We start from the raw sequence: 15,920 nt of genomic DNA on the forward strand, positions 1-15,920 counted from the left end.
TGGGCTAATTTTCTGGTTTTGGACATCGCGAGAGAAGAATTTTGGGCAGAATTCTGTGGAGAGCCTTGGGAATCTGAAAGAAAAATTTGGCAACTGGAGATCAGAGCCATTGTGGGTTCCCCTGGTTCCAGTTCTGGGCCGCCCCCCCCTTTTTGGAGGCAGTCCCCAGTATGGGTTTGAACCCGGGGATTTTCTTGCTGTTGGTTCTGGGATGAGATGGTGGGCGGCGGTAGCTCAGTCTCCACATCTCCCCAGTCTGGATTTGCATTCCTAGGGACCCATTTTTCTTTGGGAGGAGTTCCCCCCTCTCTGAAGGAGAAGATCCTTTTCTCAGGATCCTCTGAGGATCCCTCTCCCTCAAATTGGAAGATCTGTACCTCCTCCTCAAACTGAGTCTGATTGGGTCTTTTGTTTCTCCTACCCCCCCTCTGCTCCTTAGGAGGCAGACTTTCAGGGGCAAGAGATTTCGTTTCCGGTTCCTGGGTTTCCAGGGGCTGTTTACAAGTGAGGAAGGAAGCTTCCTCCAAGGCTTTACACCCCCCTTCCCTTTGTGCCTCCTCCCTGGGAACCGGTGAGTTATCGGGGTGCTGCCCCCGTCATTGTTCTGGAGCACCAGGTCCAGAGTTGGGTGCGTTCTGCGCCGGCACGCCCATCTGAGGGTTCTGCTGAGCCCTCAGTATGTGACCCAGATCCCGCGCCATGTTTTGAACCTGGCGCTCTAACTGGGAAACCCGCTCAGGCTGATACGGGGCCCTGTTTTCTCCCCTGGGCTGATCCCGGGAAGGGTAGCTGTCCCTTCTTTGGTAGTACCCCTGGTTGGGAAGATTTGGGTACCCCTCCACCCTTGGCCTCCCCTCTCCCGGATTCAGTGGTCTGGGCTCAGGGAATTGGGGAAAGAAGGATGGATGGTTTTGGGGCTGAAAGTCGGGTGGATATCTGGGGAAAAAGTTCTGCCCAGGGTTTGGTAAATTTCTGCCCTCCTGTGGGAAGTTTGGAGGGAAGTTCCCTGGGTTAGGTGCTTGGCTGGATCCCCCCCCTTGGGCTGGAGGAGTCCACACATAACCCAGGATGGGTCGATTTCCCTTGTAACGGGGACTTACATAATCAGGAGAGCGAGGGACCCCATTTGTGGGGCTGCCTCCTTGGCTCCCTGTCTGTGACTGGCCCGAAGACCTTCTGGGCCTAGCATTATTAGGTGCAGGCAGGTTTTTAGGCCCCCCATCTCCAAATCCAAAACGGGGGTGACCTTTACCTCTGCCACCTTGGCAGCAGCAGGGGTGCTGTTGGCTTTGGGGTTTTTCTGGGCATTGCTTTTATTTTCTATGGGCTTCTGCACCTCATAGATCCGGGTAGCCTGTTCAATGACCCAGTCTAAAGATCTTTTCTCATGAAAATCCCTCACGAGCTGGGTCATGATATATTTGGGCAAGGCATGGAAAAACGTATTTATAAACTCTCTACTATCTGTGCGCACCCTTCTTGTGGTCTGTGCAAAAGCACGCTTTAACTCCTGCACAAATTCTTGTGGGGCCTGATCCTCCCCACATTGCAAATTGTAGGCTGCCTTGCGAGCCTCTTGAGGATTTCTGTGAACAGAAAAATGTTTCAGGATGGCCGCCTTATAGGTGGACCATCTTAAATGATTTTGGTCCTCCAGCCCCGCAAAGAAACTGGAGTATTCCGGGGAGAAGGTCCACTTTACATATTGAATGCAGCTTTGGCTGTCCTTCAAATGGAAAGTCTCCATCATTTGTTCAAACAACTCTAAGTGCTCCCAAACAGAATACTTAGCGTTCTTATGGTAAGGCGTGATGACGCTCCTGATCGCCTTAATCTGCTTTAAGGGGTCCTTAAGCAAGGCCCTTTTTGCCTTATTGGCCTTTTTGGTTCGGGTAACCCTTGTCCATTCTTCCTCGGACTCAGAGGCACTGCTCCCAGAGGTTCCCGTCTGTTCTTCCAGGTTTTCCCGGATTCTGCGAGCCTGGGAATGGCTGGCAGAATGTGGGGACCTGGTCTCCTGTGTCCTGCGCAGTTCAGAGGAGTCTTCAGATTCCTCCTTGCTGCCAGGATTTGATGGGTACCCCCTCCACTGACCTAACTGGGCAGAGGTTTTCAGGATGCCCTTAATGGGCCTACTCTCCTGGGGTTCCCCACTGAACTGTATTGTACTTGGGTGCCCATACCCGGATGCCCACCCCTCCATTCCTGGATGGTACTGGCCTATGAGCCCCATGCTTCTGGCTGGATAGTAATCTGCCATCCCTGTGGCCCTGTGCTCATGTGCGCCAGGGGACATGGGGGTGGCAGAGTCCAGGGACTGAGAGGTATGAGGGCCTCTGGTACTAGGGCTCCTGAGGTTATGCTCCGGAGTTTCCATTTCCCAGCGAACCTCATCTCTATCCGCCCCTGCTCCCTGTTGCAATGCAATAGCCTGCATTTGTGCCTTCAGTTCCTCAGTTAAGGCCTTACTCGACTCTATCAGTCTCTCCTGCATCGCTACCTGCTGTTGGAGCCTATCATTGTGCTGGCAGAGAGCTTCATTCTCTCTCTGTGTTTCCTGATTGGTCCTGGAGAACTGGGCCAGTCTTTGCTGCAGGAGGGTTACCTCCTGGGCAATGTCCCTATTGGCCTGCTCCTTTCTTGCTAGAGCATCCTCCACCCTTCTGGTGTGCTCTACCAAGTTCTGGTTTTCTTTTTGGAGGTCACCCAGCCCCTGGTGGGCCAGGTGATTTTCTTCCATTTTTCTTTTTAAATGGCAGACTTCCTGGCCTAAGGCGTCTCTTTCCTGACTAAGAGCCTGCATTTGTGCCGCCAGGTCGTCCCTTTGCCTTTGGAAGGCACCAGCTTTCTGGCGCTCCTGATCAAACTCTGCCTGGGTATCCAGGTCTTTCAGAATCAGTTTATTGCTCTCCTCCTTCACTCTATCTAGGTGGCCTTGCAGGGTGACTACCTGCTCAGCACATGCCCTATTGAAGTCTAGCTGTTGCTCCAGCTTTTTCTGGCTTTGCAGTAGGGAGTCCAAACCTTCTTGGTGTTCCTTCTGCAAGGCCAGAAATCTGGTATCCTGTTCTGACTTTTCCTTTTGCAGCACATCCATATCCTCCTTTATTTTAGTGATGTACTGTCTGCTGTCCTTTTCTGACTCCTGGCTTCTGTGCAGCCTTTGCTCAGAAGAGTCCAGATCAGATTGGGCCTTCTCTAACGCCATCTGTTGCCTTTTTGCCAGATCATGGCCTTCAGCACATTTATTCTGTATGGCTCCCATGTATAAATATAAATATGCCGCTATCCTAACAATCTTGTCGTGCTCATCTTTGGCCTTAGGAGCCATATATAGTTCACTCAGGGCCACGTGTAATGGACCCTGATCTCTATATATATCTGACCCTGTTTCAGTGACCTGTTGCGTGATGGCCTGCAACCAGGCATCCTGGCCCTGTTCGGTCCATTCACCTCTCACAAATAGCTTATGCAAGAGGTGCTCTCTGGCTATTTTCATATCTACCAAGGTCGTCATTCTAGAGATTGGTCTCTGTCCTGACTTACAGAAGTTAGTATTTTAGTTTTGCAGAACAGAACTTTTCTTGGAGTGTCCCTTTTGAGGAATGCTTCACAGCATAATGCAGCGTGGTGATCCGACCGGATGTATGTATCCCGTCAGTTAGCACACTGTATTAAGCTGCACAATGGTAAATCTAACCCAACGTCTCGGCTCGAGCCCCCACTTTGTAAGGGGATTCAATTCAACACTACAGCTAAGTCAACGCCTAGTCTATAATACTGAATGAAAACCCTTATTGATATATCTTTAGGTCCAGTTCATGCGTTCTGGATGACTACCCCTGTATAACACCCCTCTCTTGGAATCCCCCTGACCCCACTGAGCCAAGAAGTAGTTCTGTTTTGCAAGTTTAAAAGGTTTATTTGATAATTTAAACAATAGATATATATATGACACTTTATAATAAATTAATAATTGAATAGCACACTTAATCTGATATGATAAAGATCAACAACGGAGAATCTGGCACTAGCACACTTCTATAATCACTAATGAGTTGACATGAAATGGATAAGGTAGCACACTGGTAAATAGGAACAAAAGTATAATGTGGTAGAGGATGCTTTATGTAAGCTCAGGTGGATGCAATATTCAATGAATGCAGTACAGAAAATACTCAATATGATTTCAACCAAACAATGTAATCACTTTTCTCTGGCTATTCACTCCCCCCCTCTTTATGCAATGCAAGGAAATGGGAGGAAAGCACACAGTTCTCAGAAATGCAATCAATGTAATCAGTTCAATCCAGCAAGCTTAGACAACAGAAAACAGATAGGAGTTTTGAAATCACAGGCCCAAATTGCTTTGATATGTGCTGGCAATGAATGAGAAATATGCTGGAAACGCTTTTAATTCCCTTTCAGAGGTTCAGGGTGAGTGGTATCTAGTTAATATTAGTCCAGGCTCACACTAGCAATGATGCAGGGATAGTCAGCAGGCTAAATGAATTTCTGGCAAATGGAAAGCAAACAGCAGCAGTTTTTACATGTGAAGAAATTGCAAATCGCGGTAAAATTCGCGGATGCGTGTTCCGCGATCGCGGTAAAAGTATAAGGGGTAGGAATGCGGTTCTTGGTGCGATTCAAAGCTACGATTCTAAGCTATCAGAGGAAAGTTACTGCAAGTCTCTAGCCCAAACGGTCGCGGAGATATGAGCGATTTAATAAAGGTCGTTTTTGGGTTTGCAAATTTCAAAAGCTCAAAATGACAAGTGCAGCTTGCAACTAGAAATGACAGGTGACAGCTAGGAGGCAGTTCTACTTAGGTTAAATAGATTGAATTAGATGAATTTAAACTAAGAGATTGGTTCTACACAGTTCTGCTGGGTACTCACACTATATTCTTGAATTAAATGGGCCTCATCACGGATCTGGTCAGGGTTTTAGACTGGGCTCTGGTCACTCTCTCTGCTGGTCTGGGTCTCTCTGGTCTGGTCGCTTAGTACAGCACTGCTTTCTCTCTGGTCTGGTCTCTTAGTACAGCACTGCTTTCTCTCTGGTCTGGATAGATTGAAGTCTCTAGTTTGGCTTTCTGTAGGTTGATGAAGGTAAGTATGGATTTTTCCGGCAGAGCGTCCCGCTGCAGATGGATTTGGAAGGTCCCTCTCTGTCCTGTCTGTCTGCTTTTATGTGTTTAGAATGTGGGTGTGTTCTAGCATCACTGACCCTACCTCTCTCTCAGCTTCTAATTGGTCAAACTTTCATTCGTCCCCTGATTGGCGAACTAAGTTGTGTCAGAGTGATGTCAGCCATTTATGATCTCTTGAAGAACCTCCCTTATCATCTGTGCACCCAAATCTATATATGATCAAAATACATACTTCAGAGTTACACAGTTGCTTGAAATTACATATACATGGTGTGGCTGAATTTAGCCATGTCTCTGTCCAAATCTGCTGTTTCTAGGAGCTTGCATTCACAAATGGCAACTTCTAGCACTTTTTCATGTGCTGAACAACATTGGATCTTCATTAAATTTTATACAACTGTTCCTCACATATCTACCCACATACCAATGCATTTTCGTTTGTCTAGCTGAAACAGGGAGTCTGTAATATTAATAAACAATGGGGTTTTGCCCCAGAACATCACACAAATTCGAGTTTGGCCTTGAATTAAAGGTACATTTTTTTAAATTAAAGCTCTCAAAGTTATACATTTCTGTCATTTGATTACAAAGAGTTATCAGTGTTTTTGTAAAATATATATTTTCCTTTCAATTCAGTCCTCAGAGTGTTGAGGTCCGCCTCCAAGACTTGGGTGGGTCAGTCACAGATCTCTGCTGGCTGGCAGATCTTTGTTGACAGCAAACATTTCAGAATTAACATATTCCTTTCAGAGGAAAGGGTCCTTTGTGTGGTGTCCGGCAAGCTCACATCAGGAGGCCAGGGGGCCACTTTGCATTTAATTAACAGAACCCTGTTATTTCCTGGCTTCTTGTGTTGAGTTCTGAAGTGTCAATAGTTCCCAGACAGGCAACCCCTTTGAACCTTTGATGAAATAAGACCCCTTTTCTTTGCATTTAGACAATCTTGCAAAACAGCTCTCCTGTCAGAGTTTAGACCGCTAGCGCCACCATCGGGATTTTGTTGGTACTGCATGCAATTTTGGGATTTTCTTGGATTAATGCATTCTAAACAGGAATGGTTCTTACATGGTAGTAAATCCTTGCTTAACATTGTTTTGATGGGGCTCCTTACAGTAAAATGGTTATGTGGAACCCCACAAAAGGGTTGAATCTTTAAAGTGGTCCAATGAGTCACGATTTCAGCAACTTTTTGACATCAGTAACAGTGGATTTTGTTAACAAAGACCTTTTTTTACACTGGTGGGTGGCAAGTTAGGTAACCATTTGGTGTGCGCACAACTGCGCAGCTCTCCTGGATTCTGGGATGAAATGATGGGCGGCGACAGCGCATCCCCATCTTTACCCACTCCAATTATTTATTTTTGTTCTGGGGCAAAATGATGGGCAGCGACAGCTTAATCCCCATCTTTACCCCGTCTAATGATTCCACATGGGTCAAAACCCTCCACAAACCCCCCCGCCCGACTGCGCTTTGACTTGAGTCGAGGGGGAGTCGGTTGCAAGGGAGGTTTTGAACCCTGGCGCTGGTATGTCCACATTATCTTCTTCCAATTCTGTAGATGGCACAGTTCAGCATCTTCCTCTCCATCCGGTCAGATCGATCAGTTCTCCTCGCCGGTCCTGATGGGAAGATTGGGCGGTACCCCGGGCCCGTTGCGTCTCTGCTCCCGGTCTCCGGATCGTCCTCCTTGGCCCGTCTCCCGGTTTTCTTTCTCCTAGGACGACAAAGGAAGAGCGGCAATACCTACTCATAGACGTTTTTCCACCACTGTTGAGATAGTGGGGCAGCATATGCATTTCATCATAACGAAACATTACATTCTTATTTTGAAAAAAAAACAGTATAACTAAGAGACAGTTTCATGCAAATCACAATATTTTAGAGACTAGATGTGGTATGTTTTATGATTGGAACTGAATTAGTCTGAGACAGTACCCGCTAGGATTCCAGAGGATTCCTCCAGTTGTTGCAGAGTGTGCCTGGGATGGCAACACTTTAGCTGGTTAATGTGGACCCACTTGTCTTCCCCCTCTGCCGAAGGACCTTTGGGGATGTGGATTTTGTAGGCCACAGGGGAGATCTTGTCGATGATCTCAAAGGGTCCCTTCCATGTAGGCAAAAATTTGCGCTGCTTGGCCTGGTTCCTTTGGAAGTTGTATAGATAGACCCGGTCTCCCACCTGATATTCCTTCCTGGAAGTTTTCAGGTCATAATGGGTCTTCATGCTATCAGCTGATCTTTCTAGATTCCGCTGAGCATAAGCAAAAGCATGTTGGAGGTGTTTCCTTAAATTCTCTACATACTCATGAGTAGTGGAGGCATTTATCAGTGTCTGCTCTTGGGTCCTGTAGAGCAAATGCTGAGGAAGCACCATCTTGCGCCCAGTCATCAACTCAAATGGTGACATTTTGGTTGCAGATGAAGGGGTAGATCTGATGGCCATTAGGACCAGAGGTAATCGGATATCCCAACTTGGCCCAGAATCTGCCACAAACTTCTTTAATATGCTCACAATTGTCTGGTTATATCTCTCTACTGCCCCAGAAGAAGCTGGCCGATAAGCAATATGCAACTTCCTTTTGACCCCCAGTATCTCCCACATCTTTCTCATTACTTCACTGGTGAAGTGGCTACCTCTGTCTGACTCAATCCTTTGAGGTAGACCAAAACGGGAAAAGATGTGGTTAATCATCAAGGCAGCTGCAGTTTCTGCCTTGCAATTTGGGGCTGGGAGACATTCCACCCACTTGGTAAACAAGCATGTCACAGTCAACATGTACTTATTCCCCCTAGCCGAGCGAATCACAGGGCCTACAAAGTCGATTTGTAAATCTGACCATGGCAGTGTCATTCCCCTCTTTTGTAAAGGCGCCCGGTGTGTGAGGGATGTCGGCTGAAATTGTGCACACACAAGACAACCCTTCAAATATTGGTTGAGGTCCTGGCCCATGTGTGGCCAGTATGCAACCTCTCTTAAGATTTCCAATGTTGTGTGAAACCCCCTGTGACCGGCAGTGGCCGCATCATGGGCGTGACTTAACATCAGGCTTCGGAATGAGGTAGGAACCACCCACTGATCGTGGCCAGCTTTGGATTTCCTTACCAACAAACCGTCTTGGATCCGGAACATTTTTGGACATTTCATCAACACTCTTAGGTCCTCTTTCCCAATGTAATCGGTATCCGTCAGGGGAAAGTTCTCAGGGTCCTCAAGGTGCTGGTAAAATTTACCAATATTCCTCACATATCTACCCACATACCAATGCATTTTCGTTTGTCTAGCTGAAACAGGGAGTCTGTAATATTAATAAACAATGGGGTTTTGCCCCAGAACATCACACAAATTCGAGTTTGGCCTTGAATTAAAGGTACATTTTTTTAAATTAAAGCTCTCAAAGTTATACATTTCTGTCATTTGATTACAAAGAGTTATCAGTGTTTTTGTAAAATATATATTTTCCTTTCAATTCAGTCCTCAGAGTGTTGAGGTCCGCCTCCAAGACTTGGGTGGGTCAGTCACAGATCTCTGCTGGCTGGCAGATCTTTGTTGAAAGCAAACATTTCAGAATTAACATATTCCTTTCAGAGGAAAGGGTCCTTTGTGTGGTGTCCGGCAAGCTCACATCAGGAGGCCAGGGGGCCACTTTGCATTTAATTAACAGAACCCTGTTATTTCCTGGCTTCTTGTGTTGAGTTCTGAAGTGTCAATAGTTCCCAGACAGGCAACCCCTTTGAACCTTTGATGAAATAAGACCCCTTTTCTTTGCATTTAGACAATCTTGCAAAACAGCTCTCCTGTCAGAGTTTAGACCGCTAGCGCCACCATCGGGATTTTGTTGGTACTGCATGCAATTTTGGGATTTTCTTGGATTAATGCATTCTAAACAGGAATGGTTCTTACATGGTAGTAAATCCTTGCTTAACATTGTTTTGATGGGGCTCCTTACAGTAAAATGGTTATGTGGAACCCCACAAAAGGGTTGAATCTTTAAAGTGGTCCAATGAGTCACGATTTCAGCAACTTTTTGACATCAGTAACAGTGGATTTTGTTAACAAAGACCTTTCTTTACACTGGTGGGTGGCAAGTTAGGTAACCATTTGGTGTGCGCACAACTGCGCAGCTCTCCTGGATTCTGGGATGAAATGATGGGCGGCGACAGCGCATCCCCATCTTTACCCACTCCAATTATTTATTTTTGTTCTGGGGCAAAATGATGGGCAGCGACAGCTTAATCCCCATCTTTACCCCGTCTAATGATTCCACATGGGTCAAAACCCTCCACAAACCCCCCCGCCCGACTGCGCTTTGACTTGAGTCGAGGGGGAGTCGGTTGCAAGGGAGGTTTTGAACCCTGGCGCTGGTATGTCCACATTATCTTCTTCCAATTCTGTAGATGGCACAGTTCAGCATCTTCCTCTCCATCCGGTCAGATCGATCAGTTCTCCTCGCCGGTCCTGATGGGAAGATTGGGCGGTACCCCGGGCCCGTTGCGTCTCTGCTCCCGGTCTCCGGATCGTCCTCCTTGGCCCGTCTCCCGGTTTTCTTTCTCCTAGGACGACAAAGGAAGAGCGGCAATACCTACTCATAGACGTTTTTCCACCACTGTTGAGATAGTGGGGCAGCATATGCATTTCATCATAACGAAACATTACATTCTTATTTTGAAAAAAAAACAGTATAACTAAGAGACAGTTTCATGCAAATCACAATATTTTAGAGACTAGATGTGGTATGTTTTATGATTGGAACTGAATTAGTCTGAGACAGTACCCGCTAGGATTCCAGAGGATTCCTCCAGTTGTTGCAGAGTGTGCCTGGGATGGCAACACTTTAGCTGGTTAATGTGGACCCACTTGTCTTCCCCCTCTGCCGAAGGACCTTTGGGGATGTGGATTTTGTAGGCCACAGGGGAGATCTTGTCGATGATCTCAAAGGGTCCCTTCCATGTAGGCAAAAATTTGCGCTGCTTGGCCTGGTTCCTTTGGAAGTTGTATAGATAGACCCGGTCTCCCACCTGATATTCCTTCCTGGAAGTTTTCAGGTCATAATGGGTCTTCATGCTATCAGCTGATCTTTCTAGATTCCGCTGAGCATAAGCAAAAGCATGTTGGAGGTGTTTCCTTAAATTCTCTACATACTCATGAGTAGTGGAGGCATTTATCAGTGTCTGCTCTTGGGTCCTGTAGAGCAAATGCTGAGGAAGCACCATCATGCGCCCAGTCATCAACTCAAATGGTGACATTTTGGTTGCAGATGAAGGGGTAGATCTGATGGCCATTAGGACCAGAGGTAATCGGATATCCCAACTTGGCCCAGAATCTGCCACAAACTTCTTTAATATGCTCACAATTGTCCGGTTATATCTCTCTACTGCCCCAGAAGAAGCTGGCCGATAAGCAATATGCAACTTCCTTTTGACCCCCAGTATCTCCCACATCTTTGTCATTACTTCACTGGTGAAGTGGCTACCTCTGTCTGACTCAATCCTTTGAGGTAGACCAAAACGGGAAAAGATGTGGTTAATCATCAAGGCAGCTGCAGTTTCTGCCTTGCAATTTGGGGCTGGGAGACATTCCACCCACTTGGTAAACAAGCATGTCACAGTCAACATGTACTTATTCCCCCTAGCCGAGCGAATCACAGGGCCTACAAAGTCGATTTGTAAATCTGACCATGGCAGTGTCATTCCCCTCTTTTGTAAAGGCGCCCGGTGTGTGAGGGATGTCGGCTGAAATTGTGCACACACAAGACAACCCTTCAAATATTGGTTGAGGTCCTGGCCCATGTGTGGCCAGTATGCAACCTCTCTTAAGATTTCCAATGTTGTGTGAAACCCCCTGTGACCGGCAGTGGCCGCATCATGGGCGTGACTTAACATCAGGCTTCGGAATGAGGTAGGAACCACCCACTGATCGTGGCCAGCTTTGGATTTCCTTACCAACAAACCGTCTTGGATCCGGAACATTTTTGGACATTTCATCAACACTCTTAGGTCCTCTTTCCCAATGTAATCGGTATCCGTCAGGGGAAAGTTCTCAGGGTCCTCAAGGTGCTGGTAAAATTTACCAATATTCCTAACATATCTACCCACATACCAATGCATTTTCGTTTGTCTAGCTGAAACAGGGAGTCTGTAATATTAATAAACAATGGGGTTTTGCCCCAGAACATCACACAAATTCGAGTTTGGCCTTGAATTAAAGGTACATTTTTTTAAATTAAAGCTCTCAAAGTTATACATTTCTGTCATTTGATTACAAAGAGTTATCAGTGTTTTTGTAAAATATATATTTTCCTTTCAATTCAGTCCTCAGAGTGTTGAGGTCCTCCTCCAAGACTTGGGTGGGTCAGTCACAGATCTCTGCTGGCTGGCAGATCTTTGTTGACAGCAAACATTTCAGAATTAACATATTCCTTTCAGAGGAAAGGGTCCTTTGTGTGGTGTCCGGCAAGCTCACATCAGGAGGCCAGGGGGCCACTTTGCATTTAATTAACAGAACCCTGTTATTTCCTGGCTTCTTGTGTTGAGTTCTGAAGTGTCAATAGTTCCCAGACAGGCAACCCCTTTGAACCTTTGATGAAATAAGACCCCTTTTCTTTGCATTTAGACAATCTTGCAAAACAGCTCTCCTGTCAGAGTTTAGACCGCTAGCGCCACCATCGGGATTTTGTTGGTACTGCATGCAATTTTGGGATTTTCTTGGATTAATGCATTCTAAACAGGAATGGTTCTTACATGGTAGTAAATCCTTGCTTAACATTGTTTTGATGGGGCTCCTTACAGTAAAATGGTTATGTGGAACCCCACAAAAGGGTTGAATCTTTAAAGTGGTCCAATGAGTCACGATTTCAGCAACTTTTTGACATCAGTAACAGTGGATTTTGTTAACAAAGACCTTTCTTTACACTGGTGGGTGGCAAGTTAGGTAACCATTTGGTGTGCGCACAACTGCGCAGCTCTCCTGGATTCTGGGATGAAATGATGGGCGGCGACAGCGCATCCCCATCTTTACCCACTCCAATTATTTATTTTTGTTCTGGGGCAAAATGATGGGCAGCGACAGCTTAATCCCCATCTTTACCCCGTCTAATGATTCCACATGGGTCAAAACCCTCCACAAGGCCTATCGCGTGTAAAACTCCCCGCGCAACCCTCGGAATACACGCCCCCGCTCACGCCAGCAAAAATGCAAGTAGAACTCCCTGTTCACATTTTACACGTGTTTTCGCTAGCGCGAGAGGGCTACGTGTATTCTGAGGTGTGCGCTTGGAGTCTTACATGCAATTTGGCAGGTCTTCCCGGGTGTGCCCTCTCCCCCTCCGCAGGCCCTGCAGGCAGCCAACACCACAGGGGATTACACAGGGGACTACCCTACACCCCTGACCATGCCCCTGCAGGCAGCCCATCCACGTTGGGCATGCCCCGCAGGCAGCCCACATGTCCCCCTGTACCCCCACCCACCCAGCAGTGACAGGCACCTGCCAGCAGGCCCCGACTCATGTCCCCCTGCACCCCCACCCACCCAACAGTGACGGACACCTGCCAGCAGGCCCCAACTCATGTCCCCCCACCCGACACGTCATCACACTCCAGACCCATGGCCCTTATGGCCAACTAAATCCCACCCCACGCCACCCCAGTCCAAACACCCAACCCAGCATTCCATCCACTCCACATTGAAACTCCATGACATGATAGATCCCAAATAACCAGTATGCGCATGAGTGCAAGTCCGTCAGACCCACACAATGGTGACAAATGCATGAGAAAACCCCCATTGTGACATGCACAAAACCAATGAGAGAAGACCACACAAATAAAGTAAAAAATAAAAATGTATTATATACAAAAATGAATGAACAAAACGGAATGACACAAGAAATAAATGATAAAAATAAAATGATGTCCGAAATGAAGGAAATAATATTAATTATGAAATCAATAAAATGCAAAGAAAAATGCCTCCAAAGTGTCCGTCCATAACACGAAATCCAAAGTCAAAATTAAAACAAAACCATTCCTCCATGGTAAAAATAATTTTGTAAAATCCGGTCCATAACTATATACAATATAAAAATCAAGGGTCCATGTGCCCAACAATCCAAAGGAAACCTAAGAAAAAAACCTACCTAATAAATAACTATTTACAAAAAGGTGGGGCATAGTCCATGTGCCCCAAAGGAAAAAATAAATAAAGGAAACCTACAACTACATAACTATTTACAAAGGCAGCGGGCAAGTCCCACGGCTCACTGTTTGTTGTTCCGGGCCAGGGCATCATCGAACTCCACGTCGATGTTCCGGAGGCGGGCCTGTTCCCTCGCCTCGAGGTCTCGCAGGGATGCTGCCATGGAATCCCTTAACTCTCTACGAGTTTCCTCGAGGCCCTCCGCCCGCCTCAAAGCCTGGTGCATGGAGTTCTCCGCCCTGACCATCCTGAGCCGTGCCCTCTCCGCCCGCCGCCTCTCTGCATCTATTTGCCAGCCCAACCGCTGCCACACAGAAGACACTCCCAGTCCGGGGTCCTCCTGCCCCTCGGCCGATGCCTGCCCCCGGGGTGTTGATGGCCCCGAGCCATGATGCCTCCCACGCTGAGCCTGCTGCTGACTCCGACGCAACTGCCTCTGCCACCACGACGGCGTCTGGGCTGATGGAATCCCCCGGCGCCGTTGTGCACGTGCCTTGCCCGATGATGCCAGCACATCCTCCATCCGCTTGCGTCCAGTTGGTGGGGTGGCCACCCCTGCTGGACCTCCGACTCCCACTGCGGCAGGATCTCCACCTGGCTGGCTGAGTTGGTTTAGGCAGATCCACAGAGGGCCCGGTGGCATCTGGGCCGGAAGATGGCACGGAGAACGACTGGCATATAGTGTGCACAGAGGAGGAGAGGGCTGCAAGAGTGGCCGACACATGGAGAAAACCCTTGACCATGGACCCTCCCAACTGGGCCACGTTGGCACACAGCTCTTCGTGATGTCGTGCATGCTCCAACGAGACACCAATCAAGACGGACTCCATCCGGTCACGGATCCCCTCCTCCGCAGGTAGAGGAGTGCCAGATGACATGGACCTCCCCCCTACCTGCGGACGGGCCTGGGACGGGGCATCCCTGCTGGTGCATGGTGATGCAGTCACAGTGTCAGGGACAGAGACATGCACAGGCACCTCCGTGGCGACCTGTGCTGCCTCCTGCCCCTGCCCCCGTACTGCACCACTTGCACCAGTGGTACCACCCCCACCAGGCCCCATGTGCAGCTCTGTTGCGGCCTCCTCCTCCTCTATACACACCACCAACCTGGATGGCTCTGCACCGTCTTCCACCGTTGCATGCCCCTATGGGGGCTCATCCGCCCCTTCCGCTGCAGCCATAGTGGCAGACGCAGCACCAGTCCCCTCGCTCCCGGATGATGGAATTACCTGGGAGGGTGGCTGGGCCTTGCGTCACTGGCTGGTGGAGACATCCCCGCTGCTTTGCTCCACAGCGCCGTCCCCGCCCTCTTCTTTACTTGCCGCTGTGTAGAGGGAGACATTGAACACAAGCATAAGGTTCCTTGTAAATAGTCCCCTAGACAGGAAGCAATAGCACATGAGTGGCACTGTGAAACGTCACTTCCATCATGTCCCTCCACAGCACATGGGTCAGTGCAGGCAACACACATGCAGAAACAGGCACGGCACATGCAACAAACATTTGCATCCATGTCCAAGGAACTGTAGTAACATACAATGGTGGCTTGAAACTCACATGCATCATGGGTCATACTGATCACATGCACACACATCACCGGAGATTCATGCATCTGGCCTTGTATACCCCAGACACAGTGGATACAAGGATGACTAGGCTGCATCAGTGAATCAACACATCCTCACAGACATGTGTCATGCATCCATGGCATTTACAAGTCACACACACGCTACTCAGACACACAGACATGTACACCACACATGTCCATGACAGCAGCACCCATCTCTCATACCCCAACCATGTCCAAGAACAGAGACAGGCATGCATTCATGTGTGCATTCCGCATGCTGCTCCGCATGTTGCATTGTGACACATACACCATCCATGTGGGTCACACATGCCTGGACTCGCATGCAGCACCATCATGTCCCTGCACACATAAAGCCATACATGGCCCATGTCACACATACAGCCAAGTAGCTAACTACCAGCACACTGCAACATGCACCGTTTCACACGGCAATGCATGGCCACTTACTGCCCGACTCCAGACAGGCCTGCATACTGAGGATCTGGTGGTGAAGCACTGGGCCCTCATCTGCTGGTTGGAAATCTGGCCCCGGCGCCTCACTGCATCGCTGCGTCTAAGAGGCGCCAGGCCTTCTTGAGGTGTTGGACTTGTAGTCCTCCCAGCGCTTCTGGACGTGTTTGATGTTGCGGGGTGCCGCCCCCTCTGCGTTGATGACACCCACTACGTCCGTCCAGATCCCCCTCCGTCCTTCCTTGTCGGCGCGCAAAGGTGTGAAGAGGGCATCATACTGCCCCAGGACTTGCTCCACCAGGATGCCAACTTCATTGGAAGTGAAGCTGGCAGCCCTCTGCCTCTGAAGTGGGGGGTCGCCACTAGTGCCAGATGGTGTTGTGTTGGACATGGCAACCCCCGAGGCAGGTGTGGGTGGGCAACTGGGTCCTGGGGCTTGGCTGTGGAGCGACGGAATTCCAGTCGGGAGTCTACTGTTCCAGCAGGGGTGGTTGTAAAGACTGGTAGGGGGGTCTGTACCTCTGCTCTCTATATG

This window comes from Ambystoma mexicanum, chromosome 3p (genome assembly GCF_040938575.1).
Source record: "Ambystoma mexicanum isolate Mex_15411 chromosome 3p, UKY_AmexF1_1, whole genome shotgun sequence".
Taxonomy (NCBI): Eukaryota; Metazoa; Chordata; class Amphibia; order Caudata; family Ambystomatidae; genus Ambystoma; species Ambystoma mexicanum.